This window comes from Sminthopsis crassicaudata, chromosome 1 (genome assembly GCF_048593235.1).
Source record: "Sminthopsis crassicaudata isolate SCR6 chromosome 1, ASM4859323v1, whole genome shotgun sequence".
Taxonomy (NCBI): domain Eukaryota; kingdom Metazoa; phylum Chordata; class Mammalia; order Dasyuromorphia; family Dasyuridae; genus Sminthopsis; species Sminthopsis crassicaudata.
In genome coordinates, this window is record NC_133617.1 from 464,752,073 (window position 1) to 464,774,821 (window position 22,749).

Below are 22,749 nucleotides of genomic sequence, written 5' to 3' on the forward strand. Positions count from 1 at the left end.
AAAAGGCTCTCTCTTATCAATTTTAATGATGTAGCCAATCAAAGAAGGAATAAGGGACATAATGAGTTTTATATTATTCACAGACCCTCTTAGCATGCTCAAATTGTGCCCAGCTTGATTTATATAAACTATTAGCACATTCTGATTCTTGAAATGTCTTGTGATATATGTATGCTGGAGCCAATTCTGAAGATTGTTGGGAGTGTATTGCTAAATTTTCAATGTGAACATTGTTCACATTGAAGGTGTAAATACACCTTAGCAGTCTTACATTTGGGGCTTGGTTTATTGTTTTAGTGGTTTTCTAAATTAAAAAATGTTTTAAAATGTTAATGATAAACTTAAAACTACATATGCCTTCATTTCTCTCTAAGTGAGAGGCCTGATGCCTTCAGTAGGTTAAAAATAAAGTAATAATAATAATAATAACAAATAGTATTTACATAGTTTTTTGTGGTTTGCAAAGTACTTTTATATTTATTATTTCTTTTTAGTTTCACAATTCCTTTGCTATAGAGTCTATTCTTTCTATTTACAGATCAAGGAAATGAACTCAAAGAATGGGACATAATTTGACCAAGGTCACACATTGGTCACACTTAAGACCCAGACTGTAGTCTGCTCATTCCAGTGCTTCTCCTAATCTAGCACAGCTGCCTGCAGGTAGAAAGTGAAAGAAGTCCACAGTTAGCTCATCTGTATAAAGTCACACTTTATTCTCCCTATTGTTGTTTGTCCTTTGTTCCAGGAGAAGACCATGACATCAGAGAGATGATACCATGACATATGAGTAAACTGGATTTACATGAGGGAGAGCTGTGCAAGATCACCTGCCTTGCTTTCTCTTCTGGAGTCATCTGGGTCCAGATGACTAGATATGACTAGAGATAACCCAGAATTCCATAGAAGATCTTGGTCTTTTTTAGCTAAGGTCTTCAATAGGTCTCAGTTTGAATTGAGGCCACATCCACTTAATGATTAAGGCTAAGTAGCAATTAAAGCAAAGAATGGCCTCTTTCACCTAGTCAAAAAAAACCAAAAAACCAAAAAAAAACAAAAGCAAAAACAAAAACAAAAACAAAAAAACATAATAATAATCTAAATAAATAAATAAATCTGTGAGGGGAAGAACCTCGGTTTTTCTGTCCAAAGCAGAAATTACTGCTATTTACATTACTATTACATGTTAACAGAGGTCCCTTTCTGCCTTTGTGCTTTCAAGAAGTAGTTGAGAAATAACTAGAAGATGGCAACCTGAACATTCATAGGATGAAACTGCCTTGGACTGTATTAAACTTGTAGCCTTAGAGCTATTCTCCACCTTGTGACAATACTGGGCTGATCATAAAGATTCAGTATTCTGATTCAGTGCTACAGATTGGCATGGGTAATAATAATCAATCAATTACTCAATTAACAAGCATTTATTAAGTACCTACTATATGACAGGGCCCTTCCCATCCCACCACCCTCTGCCCACATCACTGCCTTGTCATGATGATTCTAAGAGCTATGTCATAAAAGGTTACTCTAGATGGGTAGGTCATAATGGAGACTTATGATAAAAGGGAAATGACAAATTTTCCAGTATCTCTGTCAAAGATGACTGGAGATAGAGAGTGCAGTCATGAAATTAAAACACATTCCTTGGAAGAAAAGCTAATGTTTTTCCAGTAGTATTATATGGCTGTGAGAATTGAACTGTAAGAAAAACTGAGTACCATAAAATCAGTACTTTCAAATTGTAATTAAAGCAAGGACTTGGGGATTTACTTGGACAGCAGGGAGATCAAATTTTAAAGTCAATATTTAAAGAAATTAATTCACGCTATTCCCTTCAAGGTTAAACACATAATGAGAAGCCAAAGACTCATTGGAAAAGACTCTGATATTGGGGAAAATTGGAAGCAAAGGGAAAAGAGAATAATAGAGAATGAAAAAGATAGTATCATGGAAATAACAAACATGAATTTGGACAGACTTTGAGAGTTAGTGGAAGATAGAAGGGCCTAGTGTTATAGTCCATGGTTCACAAAAAGTTGGTTATGACTGAAGTACTGAACAACAGCAATACATGCCAGGAAATGTGGGAGAAACTTAGTTATCTTAATATCTTACCACCCTTACAGCAATTTCCCACACCATATAAAAGAACTCTTCAAATCTTTTGGTTGGATTAATTCTGCCTTGGGTTATATAATTGGACTCATGATCAAATCTTATGACTTCTCTACTTGGGCTTCCTTAGTACTAGTCACACTGACTCATCATTAAGAAATGAATTAACAAAGATAAATACCCTTGAATTCTGCTACAAATAGGGCATTATACCTAATCTTAGGATTGGGAATGGATAAGTGACTCTCCTTCCAAAGATTTAAATCTCACTTCCCATACTCTTCATTTTCTCTTGTATAAGTATCTGGCCATTGTTTCCCCACATTTAAGTTTTTCTTCTTAATCCTTATCTGTTTATTGTCCTCCATTCTTATATCTACCCTCCTCCAGCTTCTAGCTTCACTATTGTACTCAATTAATAGATGTTTATGAAATGCTTATTATGAGACAGGCACTATGTTAAATGCTGGTGATACAATTAGTCCTGCCCTCTAGGAGGTCACAATCTAATGGGAAGACAAAAAACAAATAAATATGCACAAATAAGCTAAAAGCAGAACACATCTGATATAATTAACAACGGAAAGGCACAAGAATTAAGAAAGTTTGGGGAAAAAATTTACTTACCAAAAAAAAACAACTTAAGAAGGGCGTACAGAGATAGCCTAGAGTCTTTTGTTGTTCTTCCTTCATTCATTTCAGTCATGTCCAATTCTTTGTGATCTCATTTGGGGTTTTCTTGGCAAAGATACTTGAATGATTTGCCATTTCCTTCCCCAGCTCATTTTGCAGATGAGGAAAGTGAGGTAAACACGATTAAACCTTGCCCAGGATTATATAGCTAGTTAGTATCTGAGATCAAATTTAATATTAGGAAGACTAGTTTTCCTGACTTCAGGCTTAGTTCTTTATTTACTGCAGCATATCTAATTATCTCTAGATTGTTAGCATGTAAGACTCCCTAAATCTGTATGCAACTTTTTTTTATATCTTATTTTACAGTCTCCATGTTACATTCCAGCCAAACTGAACTATTTGTTTTTAAAGTGGAAAATAATATCTCCACATGTTTAGGTTCAAGTTGCCTGCTTTAGGCCTGCAATATACTCCTTCCTCAAATCTCTCTTTGAGACTCACAACACCCTTGTTATCTACTTTACAATCTCATTTTACACATAAAGGAACTGAACCTCAGAGAAGGTTAAATGATTTACCCCAAATCACACATTGGTCATACTTGGCTAGATTGCCTTTCTGCTTATTCAATATTCTTAATATTCCAGTACAGCTGCCTGCAGAATAAAATCACAATATATTTTCCCTAGGACTCATTATGTTGACTTCATGCTATTTCATCTTTCAGAGAGGTCCCCTTCTGCTCTTGTACTTTCACACAATTAAGTCTTCAAGGCTCAGGTTAGCTGCTACCTTTTTTGTAAAGCTTTCCATTATCCCTGATTGAACTTTTATAATGATAACTTTATATGAAAGTTTACTAAATGGAATCAAAAGAGATGGAATGGAATGAACATTGCCCAGATTTGGCTGGAATATTAATAAGCTCAAATATTGATCCATTCTGAGATGAAGCTCTGGTTTCTTAGGAACCTCTAGCCTACTTGGTGTAAAGAAAAACAATAAAATAAGACCAGGGGTGGTGATGGGGTGGATGGCCAATTCAGATATTTATTTTGCTTGACTTTATATATGTGCAAGAAATGTTTTGTTTTTCTTTTATTTTCTTCTAGGGTTGTTGGGTTTTTTTCATTTAAAATTTTCAAAAATTAAGAAAAAATAAAGAACAGCACTTTTTTACACTGGGCATTTACTTCCCCTATATGGGTATGGCCATCCCCTAATTATGTGGGTCTTTCTTGAGAGGCTCAGTGGCCTCTCTCTCACATTTTATTTAGCCCTCTCTGCTTCATACAACATAGCTTTGGACAAGTGATTTTGATGAGGTATGGGAATAGGGGGAGAGATCCCTTCTGATCAGAGGCACAAGTTCGATGCAAAGAATTCACAAAACCGAAATCAAAAGGGATTTTTATTATTCACTAAGAAGGAAGCTTTCTTAGTGGGCAAAACTCCTGATTAGGAATTTGGCAGAGATGGATTAACAAAATCTTGATTATATGGGACAAGTCTTGGCTGGGAGATGTCTGGGCTAATCAATAGAGGACCATCAGACAGAGATCTCCAATTGAATAAAATCACTTAACTGAGAGTTTGAACTCCTGAGAGTTGTTTGTGGCAGTTCAATGGAGGGTGATTGATCAAGATCTCCGATTAAATGAAACCACTTAACTGGGAGTTTGCAGGCTTTTCCCAGGGTCTGGGAGCTCCCCAAAGGGATTACAGTTTCTGGGCCCCCCAAAAGATTTCAGTTTATGTCATTCTCCTCTCAAGCAGTCCCCCAAATTCATTTGGGGTAATGGGATGAAGGTCTCATTCTTTTGTAATTGCTTCAAGCTGACAAGGGGCATAGAGATGCCCCTAAATTCATTGGGGGTCCAAGCCAGGAGGGGAAGTGTGAGAATTGAAGACAGCAGCTGCAGCATCTAGGAGGTGTTGTGTGTCCCAGTCAGTCATTCCATCATCTCCAGGCTGCAGGAGCAGTTGAAAATTCGAAACTTGAAGCCTAGAGGAAACAAATCTCATGAGCAGATTAAAAATGCAAGGGCCAAATATGAGTAAAAAAAAATGATAATTAGAAGTGGAGTTCATAGCCAGGAATCCCACCCAGAGGAAGACTGGGGGGGTGGGGTGGGGGTGTAATATCTTGCATCCAGCCAGTTTTCTCTAAGATTTTCTCAGTACGAAGCTCAACCTCCAAGTTAGTTGGTGGGAAATTTCCCCTGGCTTCGCCATTTTGTGTTCCCTGGGATCTGAGTAAGAATCATATAAGGATTAGGCATGATGGCAAGGATCAGAATGACTGCTTCATTAATTGACCTAAGGTCCTGCACCTTGCAAAACTCTCCATTTGGTTTTCTAATAGAAAGTACTGGAGGGTTGCAGGGAGACTCACAGGGAACTAGAAGCTTATACTTAAGAAATTTCTCAATCTGATGTTGCAACCCTTCCCTCGCCTCAGGCTTTATTGAGTATTGACGTTTATGGGGAAATACACCTGGGTCCCGCACCTTAATTAAGACTGGGGTGGCATGCGTGGCCTTCCCCAGAATCCCCTGATCGCAGACAGAAGAATCTATTTTCTCCCAGATTTCAGAGAGAATGTGGGAGGGTCTGGAAAGAAGCACAAAAAGGTCAGTGGGAGGTCTGAGAAGAGAAAATTAGGTCCCCAATTTCATCATTAAATCACTCTCCAAAAAGAGAGCAGGACAGGAGGGAATAATAAGAAAGGAATGTGTAAACAATAGGTCACCAAGCTGGCAAAGCAGAGGGAAAGTCTCAAAACAGTTCTTAAATTTCCCTTCAATTCCCATTATCCTATGGGGGGAGGGTCGAGTGGAACTAGAGTGCCAGAGCAAAACCAAGAGACCCCCATATAAAATGAAATTCAAACCCCCTTACCTGCCACATTCAAAGTAACCCTGGTTTCATTGGCAGTGATGAAGGGAGGGCCCGGCCGAATCCCAGGCCCTGACACTCCTGGTCCTGAGGAGACTGGAGGGCAAGACTTGAGGCAGCAGCTCTACCCCTATGTGGGCAGTCTGTCTTCCAGTGGCCCTCCTTGTTGCATTCAGGGCAAGGACTGGTTTTTTTTTTTTTTTCTGAGGGCAGTTGTGTGTCCACTCTCCCTGCCCATTACACCTAAAATACAACTCCTGTGTTTTCCAGAAATAGCTGCAGGCAAGATGTGGACCTGCTCTTTATATCTAGCTCTGGCCCTATGGTCTTCCTCCTCAGCTGCACTCGGTCCCTGTTGTTGAAGACTCCAAAAGCTGTTTCTAACATCTGGACCATGAGAGTTTGGGGGCCCAAGGCTAACTTCTGCTGCTTCCTCCATATGTCTGGGACAGATTGGCTAATAAAATGCATGCTGAGGACAGTGGTCCCTTCTGGAGAAGTGGGGTCCAGATTTATTTCCTTAGGGCCTCTACAAGGTGGCCCTGAAAGAGGGCAGGATTTTCCTCAGCTCCTTGGGTGATCTCCCTAAGCTTGTCATAATTAACCTGCTTCTTAATTCCTCTATTCATACCTTCAGTGAAGCAGGTTAAGAAGTGATTTCTTTTCTCTATCACTACTCTCCTCCTGGTAGTTCCACCTGGGGTCCGAGTCAGGCACAGCAACAGCCCTTGGGGGATATCTACCACAAGAGAAGGATGCAGCCATGTCATCCCCAAACTTTTGGGCCAGATCCCAGATTCTCTTTTTCTCCTCTATAGTACAATAGGAGGAGATAATGATATTACCATCTCCCCAGGAAAGATCGAATTGGAGGGCAATGGCTTTAAACCCCTCAATATACTTGGTGGGGTCCTCAGAGTACTAGCCCAGTCTTTCCTTAATTTGGGAAAGATCTGATATTGAGAAGGACACTTGTACTGCTACTTCTCTCAGGGGCAGAGGTTAGAAGGGGTGCCTGGATCAGGATCCTGAGTAGAAGACATGGTTGAATCAGGCTCCTGAGGAGGAAAAAGGGAGATCCCACTCCTTGTGTGATAAAGACTGAGGAGTGGGGGCTGGGCATCTCAGAATCTAGTTCAGGAGGCAAGGGGGGTTGGGTTGAAGAAAAATTGTGGGACCCAAGGTCCTGTTGTTGATAAGGGGGTGGTTTTGGAAGAGGTTTGCAGGCCTTCTGATAAGGACTGCATTGGAGAGCAGGGGAAGGATCTTGTGCCCCTAAAGGAGTGAAAAGGAGGGGGTCACCTAGAAGGTCATTATCTACCTTAAGTTCCCCTGTGGTAAATTTTATCAGCAGCATTCTGCAGTGTTGTCTTAATTTAGGGTCTTGAGACAAGGCCATAAAGGCTTGAACATAGGGACTTGCCTTGCCTTCAGCAAAATAAATCAAGCTGCTGGATGGTGCTGTAGATAATTAAGCCATTAATTTGCCATTTTTGCTGGTTCTCTAAGATATATTGAGGCCAGACAGTGTTGCAACAGTAAATGAGTTTTTTAGTCTTGAGATCTTTCAAACCAAATTTGTGTCTGTTTTGAAGAGACAGCCTAAAGGAGAATCCTTAGGAATAGAGGTGGATTGTCCATTTTGCCACAAGGCCCAGATTTTTCAATTCTATAGCTCCTTGTTCTCTTTAGGCATCCCTAGAGAGATGACAAAAACTTTCCCTGATTAAGGGGACTTTTTGTCAAGGTGCAGGAATTCTAGTCTGGGCATTCCCGGGCAGAGAATTTTGCTGGGTGTGGAGCTCCCAACAACCCAAATTTTCCTGGGAGTTTGGACTATCCTATCTATAGAATAGATCATAAGCAAAAAGGGGCTTACCTTGCAGCTAGGTGGCACAGTGGATGGAGCACCAGCCCGGAAGTCAGGAGGACCTGAGTTCAAATCTTGTTTCAGACACTTAATACTTCCTACCTGGGTGACCCTTGGCAAGGCCCTTAACCCCAATTACCTCATAAAAAAGAGGGGGAGTTACCTCAGCTAAGCTTTCAGGGATCCCCATGTGGACCACCAAATGATGAGGTATGGGAATGGGGGAGAGATCCCCTCCAGTCAGAGACACAGATCCAATGTGAAAGAATTAGCAAACCCTAAATCTGTGTGGCAAAAATGGATTTTTATTGTTCACTAAGAAAGAAGCTTTTTTAGTGGGCAAAACTCCTGACTAGGAATTTGGCAGAGATGGATTAACAAAATCTTGATTACATGGGATAAGTCTTGGCCTGGAGGTGGGAACTGTCTGGGCTAATCAATAGAGGACCATCAAACAGAGATCTCCAATCGAATAAAATCACTTAATTGAGAGTTTGAACTCCTGAGAGTTGTTTGTGGCAGTTCAATGGAGGGTGATTGACCAAGATCCCCAGTTGAATGAAACCACTTAACTGGGAGTTTGCAGGCTTTTCCCAGGGTCTGGGAGCTCCCTGAAGGGATTACAGTTTCTGGGACCCCCAAAAGGTCTCAGGTTATATCAATTTCATTGCCTAATTCCCGTGCTTCTTAAAGATTAAGGCTTAAACGGAATTATTGCTCTGGGAGCTGCTGCATGACAAGTCTCTTTGTGCTCCCCAGTACCCACTTCCCAAGGCCTACTGCTAGACTGAGTAATCAAACTTTGGCTGCATCAAACTCTGTTAATGAGCCATGGGGTCACTCCTTAGCGTGTGACTTCTTCCCAAAAGACACACTGTATGTCTGTCTCTCTTATTTTCTGTGTATATCTCCCTCCCTCTTTCCCCTTTCTCCCTCCGTCTTTCTTCCCTCTGTCCCTTCTTCCATTCTTTCTTTTCTCTATTTCCTTCCTCCCTTCTTCTCTCTCTCTGTCTCTGTTTCTCTTTCTCTCTTTGTTTCTCTATTTCTGTCTCTCTCTGTGCCTCTCCCCCTCTCTGCTTCATCTATTGCTCTCTCTTTTACGTCTCAGTCTCTCCCTCTTTCTTTTGCTAGATTCCCCTGGATTCTCATTTCCTATTATGGAATAAGCAGGTCAGTCAGTTAGATCATGTTATCTCCTTCCTGTTAAACGAGCCATGGGAGGGAAATCTGCAAGTATTTCTCATCTGAAACAGAGGTAAAGATTTGTGGTAAGTTTGGTCAACAGGCGTCACCCCACGGAAGTCACCTTTCTGGAGGCTGGGGCTGATTCATGTTCTCATTTAAATAAGTCAATAAGATTTTCTTTCAAGAATGTATGCATTGCCACTTACACTATGTAAAATCATTGATGAAATAAAAGTTCCTTTAGCATGCAACAGGCTTAAGCTTAGGTAATCACGTGTAAAGAAATGAGAGAGTCATCTAAACAGCAATGCCATATTTCCAGAAGCATTCTGGATATAACAGTGCTGGATTAGAAGTCAAAGAACCTGGGTCCAAGTTCTCATCTTGCTACTTACAACTCTGTGACTTTGGGCAAGTCCCAACCTCTCAATGCTTCAACTTCCTCATCTATATCATGAGAGGAATGAACTGGGGAGTTTCCAAGGTGCCTCATCCTCAATTTTAATTTAGGACATTTAGGCAGAAGGCAATTAGAATGAAATGAAGCAGAGGGATCATCCTGTTTGCCAAGTCTCTTCTCTCTTGGATTTGAAGAACTTGGACTTTATCAAAGCACATGTTCTCACTCCTCTTTCCCCTGACATATTTCATTCTGCTAAATGACTATGATGTCTACCTTTCTCTTTTCTTATCTCTCCTGTGATGAGCTTTTTTCCTTATGTGACATTTGTTGGACTGATTTGATGGCCAATGTGTGGGACAGGTATAAGACCCCTTTCCCAAATAAACTAATCAGAGACATCTTCAAGTACAAAGAGAAAGCATTTATTTGGTTCCTGCAGGGAGAAGCCCAGACACACATGAGAGCCATCCCAAATACTACCATGTGCTGCTGGAACCTGGCCAGCTTCCAGTTTGTCTAGGACTCGAAAGCAAAAGAACTGAGTCCTTGGATGGACTAAAAGGACGTACCCATCCTTGGCCAATGGTCACTAATATCTGCCTCCCACAAGTCACATCACTTCCTACAACTTCACTAATTTCCTGCATCCCATGGTTCAAAGTACATCCCTCCAGAGTCCTTCCCAGATTCAGAGTCTCAGTTCTGGGACAGGGATCATGTGACTCAAACTTAAGAAAACTTCATCCAATCACTTTCATTCACTAAGAGGTCACCTTCTTTAGCTATATCTTCCATAGAATCTGTCTTCTTATAAAGTGAATTCCTGAGTGTTATCTCCAGGTGGTGATCTCTCAGCTTTCTCTATAAAAGGAAATCCTTAGATTCCTCATCATCAGGATTTTTAATGTGTTTAATCTCTGCTTTCTCTTTCTTCTTTACCCACTTTTTCTGAAGGATTTCATTTAAAGTTTTCACTTTCCATGAATCTTTTTCATTACCTAGCTGAGTTAACGCATGCTATACCTAACACCACAACTGCTACTACCCAGAAACTGAAAAAAAAAAAAAAAAAAAAAAAGCAGCATTGAGTGCAGAAGAATGCATGACCTGGTGAGATCAGATTTAGTTATTCATCTAAGTTTTTAAAACTTTCTCTCACATGAAGTTTTGAACATCAAAATTGTCTATTTTTAATAAATATTTGAGTCTCTAGCACTTTTAGTTTAGATTTGTAGAACTTGGACTTGGTTGTTCTGAATGTACCATCTTCTACCTTAGGAAATCCTAAATCTCTAGGAAGTGTCCTCCTTTGGTCTGGGGAAGCCCATCCAGTAGATAAAATAAGTGCCTTTGTAAGGAAATCAGAGGGGTGCTGAGTAAACCACAATCCCATAAAATTTTTCTTAGTGGCCTAAACCTCTCCTATTACTTTATCTGAAATGGCATCATTACAAATAATCCTTTGGGTTTGGATCTTCATCATTATTCTAGTTTCTTAATAACTCTGAAACAATTATAGTATGCAAATAGGATTTTACTGCTTGTAACAACAACGATGATGATGATGATGATAATAATAATAATAATGAGAGTAGCTATATATATAACTTTAAGTTTTGCCAAATACATTGTGTGTGTGTGTGACTCATTTGATCCTGTGGGGTAAAAAAATATATTATTTTGAAGATGAGAACTGAGGCTTTAGAGAGACTTGCCCAAGTCATAAAATTAGTGTCTGAGGCAAGATTTGAATTCAGGTCTTCCTGATTCCAGGTACATATGCACAAACACACAACACACACACACACACACACACACACATACATACATACACAACCCAAACTAGTTTGGTCATGTCCACTTCTACTAACATGAAGGTACCTTTGTGGGGCCTTTGGAGCATGTCCTCTACACCCCTATTATGTGGATGAGGTATGAAGCTTTTGGAGAGATTGAGCTGGTTGATTTATATCTGCTGCTCTTTCAGAGTACTCTTTTACAACCACTCCTTTTCTCCTAATCTCTTTCCTTTGCTGTGTCCAGATAGGGAAGACCACAGTTCATTCTCAGCATAATTGACTCCATAATTTGTAGAGAATGGATGCAAAAATTTAAGTTCAAAAGGGGGAGGGGAGTTCCTTAGAAATGACTTATATTGACAAAAGATAGAAATTAAATTTTTTAATGAAGATGAAAATAATTTACAATAATGACAAAATATATCAAACGCTTAAGCATTAACCTAACAAGACTTGCAAAAAAAAGGCTATGTAAAAAAATATAAATATGAAAGTTAGTATGGTATAATAGCTTACAGAGAGGGCCTATTGATCTAGATTCAAGTCTATTCTCTGATACATTCTTAATTGTGTATTTCTGGATAACTCACCCTGAGTTCTCTGGACAAAGTTCCTAGACTAAGAGATAGTCTTATGAGAGGGAGGGGGGCAGATAAGCAAAGTGAGGGAAAAAAAGGAGAAGGTGGGAGGTGAGGAGATAAAAAGGAGAAAGATGAAGATGAGGAGATAAAGTGAGGCAGAGACAAAAAATTAATCTTATTAAAACTGTAAACTACAAATTGCTTTACCTACTTATTCCACTTCCCTCCAGAAAATATGCTTTTTGCTGTGAAACTACTTGGAAGAACAAATAAGATAGGTTGAAGCCAGTGTGTGCTTGTTTACATTTTATTATTATTGTTTTTTAGTCATTTCAGTTGTGCCCAATACTCTATGTCCTCATTTAGGGTTTTCTTGGCAAAGAAACTTGACAAAAAGGTCTGCCATTTTCTTCTCCAGATCATTTTTCCATGAGGAAACTGAGACAAACAGGGCTAAGGTACTTGCCTTACTACACAGATAGTAAGTCTGAGGTCAGATTTGAACTTAGGAAAATTAATATCCCTGCCTTCAAAGCCAGCACATTATCCACTGTATTATCTAACTGCTTTCACTTATCTTAAATTCCAGTTAAAAATATCTGTTCATTAATTATAATTACTTTAAAAAAAAAAAAGGTAAATTCTGTCCATAGGTCCCAAAGTTTGTGCAAACTATATGCTCCTTAATCATTTATTTAAAAACAAAAACAAACAAAAGAATTTCTTTCCTAATAAAGAATGATTGATCCTTTGTGACTAGGACGGAACAGTTCTTCTTCCCTTTATATATAGGTAAGGGACACAATAGATAGAATGTCAAGCTTTGAATCAAAAATACTTTAATTCAAATCTGGTCTCAGACACTAGCTGTGTGACCCGGGGCAACTTAATTTACTCTGTTTGTCTCAGTTTCCTCACCTATAAAATGAGTTGAAGAAGGAAATGATAAACCATTCCAGTATCTTTGCCAAAAAAAACTCCAAAAAGAATCATGAAGATTTGGTAATGACTGAAAGTGACTGAGCTGAGGTCCCTTTTGGAGAGAATGAAAGTCCAATTCCAATTTTCCTAAAAGAAACCCTGAACAAGAATTTGAGACCAAGAAATGTAATGAGATAATATCCAAAGCCATAATGCAGTTGCAGACTAGATCCTAAACTGACAAATCAGTTTGTATAACCAGAAATGTTTAATTTAAACAGCCATTAGTTATTCTCCATGCATTTCTCCTGGAACATATTCTTTCCTTACTTCCACCTTTCAGAATCCTTAGCTTTCTTCAACATTCAGCTCAGGTACCACCTCTCCTTTTTATCATTAGTAGTTAATGCCTGATTACTCCTCCAATTACCTCCTATTTCCTTACTTCTGTAAATATAGTATTTCTTTAATACTGAAAGGGCAGTTTTGATTTTACATATTCAGCACTTAACATACTACCTTGCCCATGAAAGGTATATAATAAAGGTTGAATTGAACTAAAAGGGAAAAAAATGTTTTTGCCCCTTAAATAAAGCAGGCTGTCACCTAACACTATTAACTAATATTTATTAAGTGATTACTAATTGACTCAATATTTTTGTTAGTGGCTTAATCAAGTTATTACTCTTTTTCCTTTTATTTGTAAGGGAGAAAGCAGTTCCAAATACTGGATGCCATGTCTCAGTGTAATGAAGAAGCCTATCTCCCAAATTAGATTGAGGCTAGATTTCTATCAACTTTGAGGGGAAAAAATGAGGCTTATACAGCTATAGCTAGTTGTGTGCAAAGCTAAAAGATGAATAATGCTATACAAAATGGGAACATCTGAATAGTTGAATGGAGGAATTGCAGGAACATTTTGGGGGAAATGTTATGTTTTAATAATTACAATAAGTTGAACAGGGATTTCCCAATGCTTCGAGACAGAAAATAACAATTATTATTCAGGTGGTATAATACTTCAGGAAGAAAAAATGGATATTTAATGAAATAAAAGAACTTTAGGCATTCCTGATGAAAAAACTGGAGTCCAATAAAAAACTTAACATTCAAATCTAAGACCCAAGAGAAGAATAAAAAAAATAAGCAGGAAAGAGAAATCATAAATTATTTCATAAGGTTAAATTCATATATATATATATATATATATATATATATGTATATATATATTCATATATACATTCATATATGTAAAAAGAATATATGTAACTCCTAAGAACTTTATTATTACATAAACTGAAGGCATGGGTGTGTATCAGTTATGTTGGAATGATTCAAATAAAAGAATGAAGGGATGATAAAGAGGGATGAACTGAGAGAAGGAGGAAGGGAGGGAGAGAATGGAGAAAATTGTCTCATAAAAGAGGCACACAAAAAACAGCTTTTATTTTATATGGGGGAGAATGCCTCAACCTCATTCTCATCTGAAGTGATTCAAAGAAGGAAGAATATATACATAGATACACATACATACAGAAAGATGCAAATATACACACAAAGTATATATAGAAATCTATCTTACCCCTAAGAAGGTATGAAGGGAAGGAGAAAGTGGGGGGGGAGGAGGAAGAATATGTTGGAGAAGGTCAGAGCAAGGGAGGCATTGATCAGCAGCATAAAACATTTGAGGAGAAACAAAAATAAGAGAGAAGGTTAATAGAAGAAAATAGGATGGAGGGAAATACACTTACCAATATCAACTGAATGTAACTAGTATAAACTAATTTATAAAACAGAAATAGATAGAGTAGATTAGAAACCAGAATACCACAACATGTTATTTATAGTGTTCTCATTCGGTTTTCTGGAGGTCTTGGAACCAGCCTTCTTTTCAATTCAGTAATTACCACCAGAATAGCCAGGTGTCCAAAGTCCAAATTCTTTATTGCCTCCTTGCCTGGGGCCCAGCTAGCTTTTTTGAGGCCTTCAGGAGTCTTGGTTTCAATGGAGAAGTTAAGGACAGGCCTGCCACCATAATGGTATAAAATGGAGTGAATTAATCTGGCTCTCTCCCTGGCTCCAAGAGCTTGAGCTCCTGCCTCCAGTCCCCTGTCCTCTCTTAGTCTCTGACTGTCTGAGTTTGTCTCTGCTTATATGCTCTACACTGAGTATAAACCAATAAACCAATAATTATATCATTGGGAAACCATTATTTATTGTAAGATTAAATCAATCATACTAATCATGCTTAGAGAACTATTAATCACCATGCTAAACTAGATAACCATTGTCTCATCAATTATACTGACTTAGCACCTTGTAGGAATCCTGGTTTCAAAGTTCTGGCCCATAACATCTCCCACTTCCTTTTGTTTTAGAACATAAGGTGGCCACCTTCCCTGACTTCTCAAGAAGGTGAGAATCCCAAAAAGGAGGTGATCAAGCCTTCCCTTACTTCTCAAAAAAGGGGTGAAAATACCAAAAAAGAAGGTGATCATGTCCTCCCTGATGTCTCAGGAAGGGAGATGAAAACACCAAAGGAAACTGGGGAATCAAACCAGATTAGCGGGTTTCTGAAGGCTCTCATTTGAAACAGGTATACATAAATCCATCAACATGGGAGGTATTACACATAATTACATATATTACATAAGCATATAGTAACACAGGCTAGTAGTGATGTAACAAATAACATGAATCAACAAGAGGAATTATACATGTCCATAAGTCCTAGAAATAGTGCAAAACCAATCTATTGTCCATTACTTCATGTCTCAGGGAATCCAATCATTCTTGTGGGTTTTAAAGTTCTGCAACAGTCTTAACAATTTTTCATCTCAGGGAATCCAGTGATTCCTGCTGGTGTTGAAGTTCTGTAACACTTTTATTATCAGCCATGCTCTTTCAGTGTCAGATGTTTCTTAAGTCTTCTCCTTTGTTTCAAGGTTTTTTCTCTTTTTTCTGTCTCTCTCCAATGAATAAGGCGCCCATCTGATTCCTTCTCCATTTGTAGAGATACAAGCAAACCCTTTCTCCCAAGCAGTTAACCTATTTGTTCCCTTCTATTTACCACTTTCTAGATTTCTCCTCATCACTTGGCAATTACATTGGAGCTGCTTGCACTGGACACTGCCCTTCTGTTGGGTTAAAAAGCTTGTATTCTCCCCAATTGTAATCCCTTCCTCCCATCGGATTGCTTTTTGAGTGATTAATCATATCAGAATATTGAACTTCTAAAGACTTTTCTTTTTTTGTTTCAGGTCTTGGAACTGGGCTCCATCTCTCATTTCCCTGGGTCAAACTACATTCTGAGGCCCAGTAGAAGCCCTTATTGCATGGGGTTTTGGATCTTGTCTCACCCTGTCTTCTCACTCTGTTTCTATGCCAACATCGAGCTTTCATATGCCCTACTTTACCACACTGAAAGCATTGACGAGTTTCTCTAGAAGTCCCTTGCCAAGAGGGACCCTGTCTTCCCGTGTTCTGCAACATAGCCTGGATATAAAAGGCCCACTGTGGCACAGCATCTTATAATCTCTTCTAAAAGAGCATCTTTATGTAATCCCCATATAATTCTTCTACAAACCTCATTAGCATTTTCCTTAGCCAGTTGCCTTATCATAATTCCTGTAGCTTCATTTTCACTGATGGTTCTTGTGACAGCTGTCTGTAGACATCCCATGAAATCAGCAAAGGGTTCATTTGGATATTGCTCTATTTTCGTGAAGACTTCCCCTCTATTTTGTACTGGGAGGGAGCACCATGCTTTGATAGCAGCAGCAGCAATTTGCTCATATGCTATCAAAGGGTAATGAATTTGTACTGAAGTGTCTGCATACTGATCTTTACCTTCTAGTTGGTCAAAGGTGATTTGTATATTAACTCCAGTTTGCCTATTTCATTGGGCTTGTATTCCACAGAGTTCACTATATTCAGAAAGCCACAACAGGCTCTAACCATGTCCTCACTATAGATTTCCAATCACTAGGGTTTCACAAACCAAATTCTCTAATACCATCTTAACATAAGACGCTGTAGCCCCATAAAGAGTGCAACCCTTTTCCAAATCTTTAATAATTTCCAGATCAAAAGGAGTGTATCTTCTCCTGGCTTGACCTGAAGAATCAAATTCTTTAATCATAGGGTATGCTTCTATTAAATCATATGTATCCTGTTCTTTTTAAGCTTTAATGAGTGCCTTTTGTAATCTTGTCATAGGCTGCTTCATAAGTGGTGCTGATTGTGTCACTGTCCCTCCCCCTCCTCCTTCTCCCTCCACCCATGAAGGTTAATTGAGGAGGGTAGGTCAGGAAATGGGGAATGCCCTAATGGCTGTGAAGTACCACATTCCTTAATTTCATCAGAATTGTACTTAATTCCTTTCTTGTCTAATTCTTCATTCTTTTCACTTAATTTGTCAGTATCCTCCCCCTCCTGCAATTTCTTCTTTTTTCTTATTCTAATACTTATATAATTCCTTAATGCCAATTGTATTAAGTTTTATGTGTAGAATGTTTCTTTAGAAATTGAATCAGGACCATTATCATTATAATATTAACATAGTTGTTCTCCTACTAATTTCCATTCTTCTGCATCTAATTCTTTTTCCTTTGAGAATCTCCTTGATTCAAGAATCAAGGAGGTGCATTGTAATGTTTCTAAAAGTTCAATGATCTGTTCCCAAGTTACAATCAAACCTTGGTTTTTTATTAGCTTAACTAAGCTTTTGATACATTTTCCTTGATGTGGAAAAGAAGGCTGTCTTCTAAACATTTGTCTCATTTCAGCTGAAACACTACTTTAGCCCTTAACAAAGTTTCCTTCTTGTCTGTTTTTATACTCACCCTAATTTCTGGGTCACAAATGTAGGTCCTTAGTCCCACATTCAGATGCCAAAATATAATGTTCTTGTTGATTATCTGGAGATCTTGGAGCAGCCTTTGTTCCAGTTCAGTAATCACCACAAGAATAGCCAGGTGTTAAAGTCCAAATTCCTTATTTTTTCCTTCACAATCTAGTTTCCTTGCCTGGAGCACAGTTAGCTCTCTTGTGGCCTTCAGGAATCTTGGTTTCAGTGGAAGAAGTGCAGGAGGCCAGGCCAGGCTGATGATGATGGAATGAATCTTTCTCCTTGGCTCTGAGAACTTGAGCTCCTGCCTCTAGTCCCCTGTCCTCTCCTGGTCTCCGACTCTGGCTGAGTTTGTCTCAGCTTATATGCTCTACACTGAGTATAAACCAATCATTATATCACTAGGAAACCATTATTTGTTATAAGATTAAATAATTCATGCTGAACTTAGAGAACTATTAATCACCTTGTTAAACTGATGTCAATCATTGTCTCATCAATTCCACTGACTTGGCACCTAGTAGGAATCTTGGTTTCAGAGTTCTGGCCCAAACAGTTATTTCTGAGAAACATATTTGAAACAGAAAGACTTAAGGAGCTAGAACAAAATCTATACTGCTTCAGCTAAAATAAAAAAAGACAGGGATAACAATCATGATCTTGGACAAAGAAAAAGCAAAACCAGACCTAATTAAAAGAGATGATTAGGGAAACTATATCTTGCTTTTAAAAAAAAGGTATCATAAACAATGAAATAATATCATTGTCAAACATTTTTACAAAATGGTATGGCATCCAAATTTTTAAAGAAAAAATAAAGTACAGGAGGAAATTTTTTTAAAGGAGATTTATTTTATTGTCACTTCCAAATGTAGAAAATAACCCCCAATTCAACTCCCTCCAAACCCTTCAATATTTTTCCAACATAAATTATCCTTTCCTAACACCCAGCCCTCTCAAACAACAAACAAATATTAACCAATCTTGGTGTGTCCATTCACATCTAAAGAAAAAATTAGAGAAAATTAAACAGGATTCAAACGGCATCCCTGCTGTCCACATATCTCTGAAGCACTACTTATCCCATCACTGATAAATCTTTCTACCAAGGGGTCTGTCTGTTTTTGGCTCCTATTTGAGAGATCTTCCTCCGCCTTTTTCTTTTTAAATTTTTCCTCTTGGATCACAAGAGGTTTTATAGTTTCTCTCTGAGGGTAATTAATAAAATCACTTAACTTCATGGTCATTACCTTTATATTTCTATGAATTCTGCTTATTTGCTGGAGAGAAACAGATGGTAGGGAAGACTGAGTACATGTGAAAAAAGGCACATCATTGGCCATAGTAGCCATCTTTGCTGTACTTTTCTTCCAACTCTTTGTACTTGGACTCCAGGTTTCTACAGTGATCACACCAGTAGACATAATATTCTATCGGAATATCTTTATCAGTAGTTATAATTTAATCAAATTCTCAGCTACCACCACCTGCCTGAGTTCCATCACTATTCCCTGGGATAGGCTCACATTTAAGTATCTCTTCAGGTTGCCATCAGAGGAATTCTCAGGAATCACTCAAGGACCTTCCCTATCTGGGAGAACTTATCTTGCATGAAAAAAATTTCTCCTTTCACAGGTTTTTGATAGCAACAACAGGTATCTCTTCAAAAGGTTCTTTCCAAATCAAAATCAGAAAGTTCATGGCTAAAAGTTTTGCTACCAGCAACAGTCAAGTTGAGTTCCTGTGGAGCTTCCAGGCATTTCTGTGCCATTCTTGTTATTCTGTTTCTCCAGTAGTTGGATCCTTTAGAGTCCATATTATCATAAGCCACAAGTAGATCCTTGCCTTGCTTCTATCATGTGGCAAACAACAAAAATATTCTTCTGGATATATTTTTGACCATCAGGATTATACTTTTTTCATGAGACCATCAACATTGGTATATGCAAAATGGTAGTTCTCCCTCATTTGTAGGTGTTTTGGGGAATTCTTGAGTGAGATTCATTGAATAAACTTGAAGAAATCTGCCACAACAGCTCTCTTTGTAGTGGCCAGAAACTGGAAACTTTGTGCATGTCCATCAATTGGAGAATGACCGAATAAATTGTGGTATATGAATATTACGGAATATTATTGTTCTGTAAGAAATGACCAACAGGATGATTTCAGAAAGGCCTGGAGAGACTTACATGAACTGATGCTGAGTGAAATGAGCAGGACCAGGAGATTGTTGTATACTTCAACAACAATACTATATGATGATCAATTCTGATGGATGTGGCCATTTTCAGCAATGAGATGAACCAAATCGATTCAAATAGAGCAGTAATGAACTGAACCAGCTACACCCAGCGAAAGAACTCTGGGAAATGACTATGAACCACTACATAGAATTCCCAATCCCTCTATTTTTGTCCTTCTGCATTTTGGATTTCCTTCACAGGTTAATTGTACACTATTTCAAAGTCCAATTTTTTGTACAGCAAAACAACTGTTTGGACATGTATACATATATTGTACTTAATTTATACTTTAACATATTTAACATGTATTGGTCAACCTGCCATCTGGGAGGGGAGGAGGGGAAAATTAGAACAAAAGGTTTGGCAATTGTCAAAGTTGTAAAATTACCCGTGCATATATCTGGTAAATAAAAACTATTAAAAAAGAAAGAAAGAAAGAAAGAAAAAGAAATCTGCCACAAAAGTAGCTTTTTCACTAATGAACTTCTCAAAATCATTTACACTTATGAGAGAAACTGAGGCAGGTTCTGCTTGCTGCTTCTAATTCTTCACCATTTCTAATGCCATATTTATTTCAGATATTTGAGTTGGCAATACAAAAGGAAAGAAGAAAAAGAAACTGGACCTTATGAGAGGTGCTGCTTGATCTTCAAGGAATGATAATGTGGATTCTTAGGTACCATTCTATGAGGGATCATCCAAGAAGGAGAATAAAAATGAAGAGATTAGTGGAGGTGCTTTTCCCTCAGTGCCCTCAGCACATTCAGTTTTGTGTCTTTGTGCTGCCCTTCAGCCACTTTCATAGCCACCACTCGGCAAATTGCACCAAACTTTCGGTCTAAAGAACGAACACCAGACTCTCTGGTATACCTGGCAATGATGTCAAGAGTGGTAACTTGAGATTGATCAGAGAAATGCAAATTAAGACAACTCTGAGATACCATTAAACACTTCTCAGATTGGCTAAGATGACAGGAACAAATAATGATGAATGTTGGAGGGGCTGTGGGAAAACTGGGACACTGATGCATTGTTGGTGGAGCTGTGAAAGAATCCAACCATTCTGGAGAGCAATCTGGAATTATGCCCAAAAAGTCATCAAAATGTGCATACCCTTTGACCCAGCCATACTACTACTGGGCTTATATCCCAAGGAAATACTAAAGAAGGGAAAGGGACTTGTATGTGCCAAAATGTTTGTGGCAGCCCTTTTCATAGTGGCTAGAAACTGGAAGATGAATGGATGTCCATCAGTTGGAGAATGGTTGGGTAAATTATGATATATGAATGTTATGGAATATTATTGTTCTGTAAGAAATGACCAACAGGAGGAATACAGAGAGGCTTGGAGAGACTTACATCAACTGATGCTGAGTGAAACGAGCAGAACTAGGGGATCATTATACACTTCAACAATGATACTGTATGATGATGTATTCTGATGGAAGTAGATATCTTCAACATAGAGAAGAGTTAATCCAATCCCAATAAATCAATGATGGACAGAATCAGCTACATCCAGAAAAGGAACACTGGGAAATGAGTGTAAACTGTGAGCATTGTTTTGTTTTGTTTTGTTTTGTTTCTCTTCCCAGATTATTTTTACCTTGCGAATACAATCCTTCCTTTGCAACAACAACAACAAAATTCGGTTCTGCACATATATATTGTACCTAGGATATACTATAAGATATTTAATATATATGGGAATGCCTGCCATCTAAGGGAGGGGGTGGAGGGAAGGAGGGGAAAAACTCGGAACAGAAGGGAGTACAAGGGATAATGTAAAAATAAATAAATAAATTTACCTATGCATATGTACTGTCAACAAAAATGTTATAATTATAAAAAATTAATAAAAAAAAGAGTGGTAACTTGAGGAATCTGAATCTGCTGAGGGGGAGGGGGGCCAATAAAGCAAAGAATTGGGCCCTTCAGGGTTGTTCTTCAGCTGCCTGACAGCTAAATATTCCAGAACCCTCTCCTTCAATTTGTCCATGGCGTAATGGTCATTATCCAGAAGAATTCAGGCTGCCCGGATATCAAGATGGTTGGTTGTGCTCTTGTTCCAAGGCAATTCCACCATAAATTCCAAATAATTTCTGGTCAGGATATATTCTGGCATTGACTGAGGTATTTTTTCAGTCTCTTTATCTCTTTGACACAGACTTTATGCTCTGGCATGCTAGATGTTTGGATTTTCTTTTCTAACATGACAATGTCATCATTATCTTCATCCTCATCTTCATTTTCTAAAGTTCCAGGAATGTGTATAATCCTCCTAATGGGGTGTATAGCTATAACCTGCTTATCATCATCTTGCTTATGTTTTCTGGTCTCAATTTGTCTTATCAGCAAAGGTATGGTCATTTTTAATCTCTCCTCCAGGTTCACAGCATCCAAAATCTGAAGCTTCTCTTTGTTACTTGTGCAGATAATTGAAGTGAGGATGTCTGCTAAGCTTCCCTTGGCAGACTGTCTAAAAGACGTCTCAATTTAGCAACAGCAGGAACAAACATATCCAACATTTCAACCAACTGCACTGCATATTTATAGAACTGTTCAGAAAGTTCTCCAAGTTCCTCTGGGGCATTAGATGGGCTGGGATATTCCTCCAGCTGGTCCAACTGTTCAACTTCTGCAACAGGATATGGTTTCTCCTTTACTACCTGAACAATCTGGAAGCGGCAGAGACCTGTGATAAACAAAGTATAGTGGGGCTTGGGCTAGTTAGTGCCATCACCTGAACCACCAGTGCAGCTGTCCCAATCCTGTGCAGCGGGGGCAGGTACTGAGCATCCGCTAGCCAGATCCCGTGAGTTGGGGATGAAGCCTAGGATGATGCTCTGCTGTGATGTGCCCATGAGCAAGTGGCTGAACATCTGCTACAGGTTGCAGACCGAGTCCACACTGGTGCACCTCGTGGAGCTGGGCAGCAGGACGCACTCGTGGGTTAGCAGCAGAGGTAGCCAGTTCGGGATCTGGATCACGCTTACGGACTACATGGCTGCCACTAGCCGGCCCGTGGTGGGACCACCATCCCTAGTCTGGGACTACGTGGTTAAGGCGAAGCTCGGGGCAGGCTACAGGAGGAAATATTAAAAGTATAGCAATGAAGGTACCTTTGCTTTCCCCTCTCAGAATTAGAAAATCTAAGCACAATAAGAAAGAAGTTAAAGAGATGGAGAAATCTTTAGATCTCTGGAGAAAACTGAATGAGAATAGAAAGGTATTAATATACAATTT

General features: G+C 38.7%; 1 pseudogene; it reads right to left on the bottom strand.

Annotated features, from left to right (window-relative positions):
* Nucleotides 1-22,508, bottom strand: part of LOC141550478 (lon protease homolog 2, peroxisomal pseudogene) — an 81,649-nt pseudogene extending 59,141 nt beyond the window's left edge.
* Nucleotides 22,509-22,749: the final 241 nt, after the last annotated feature.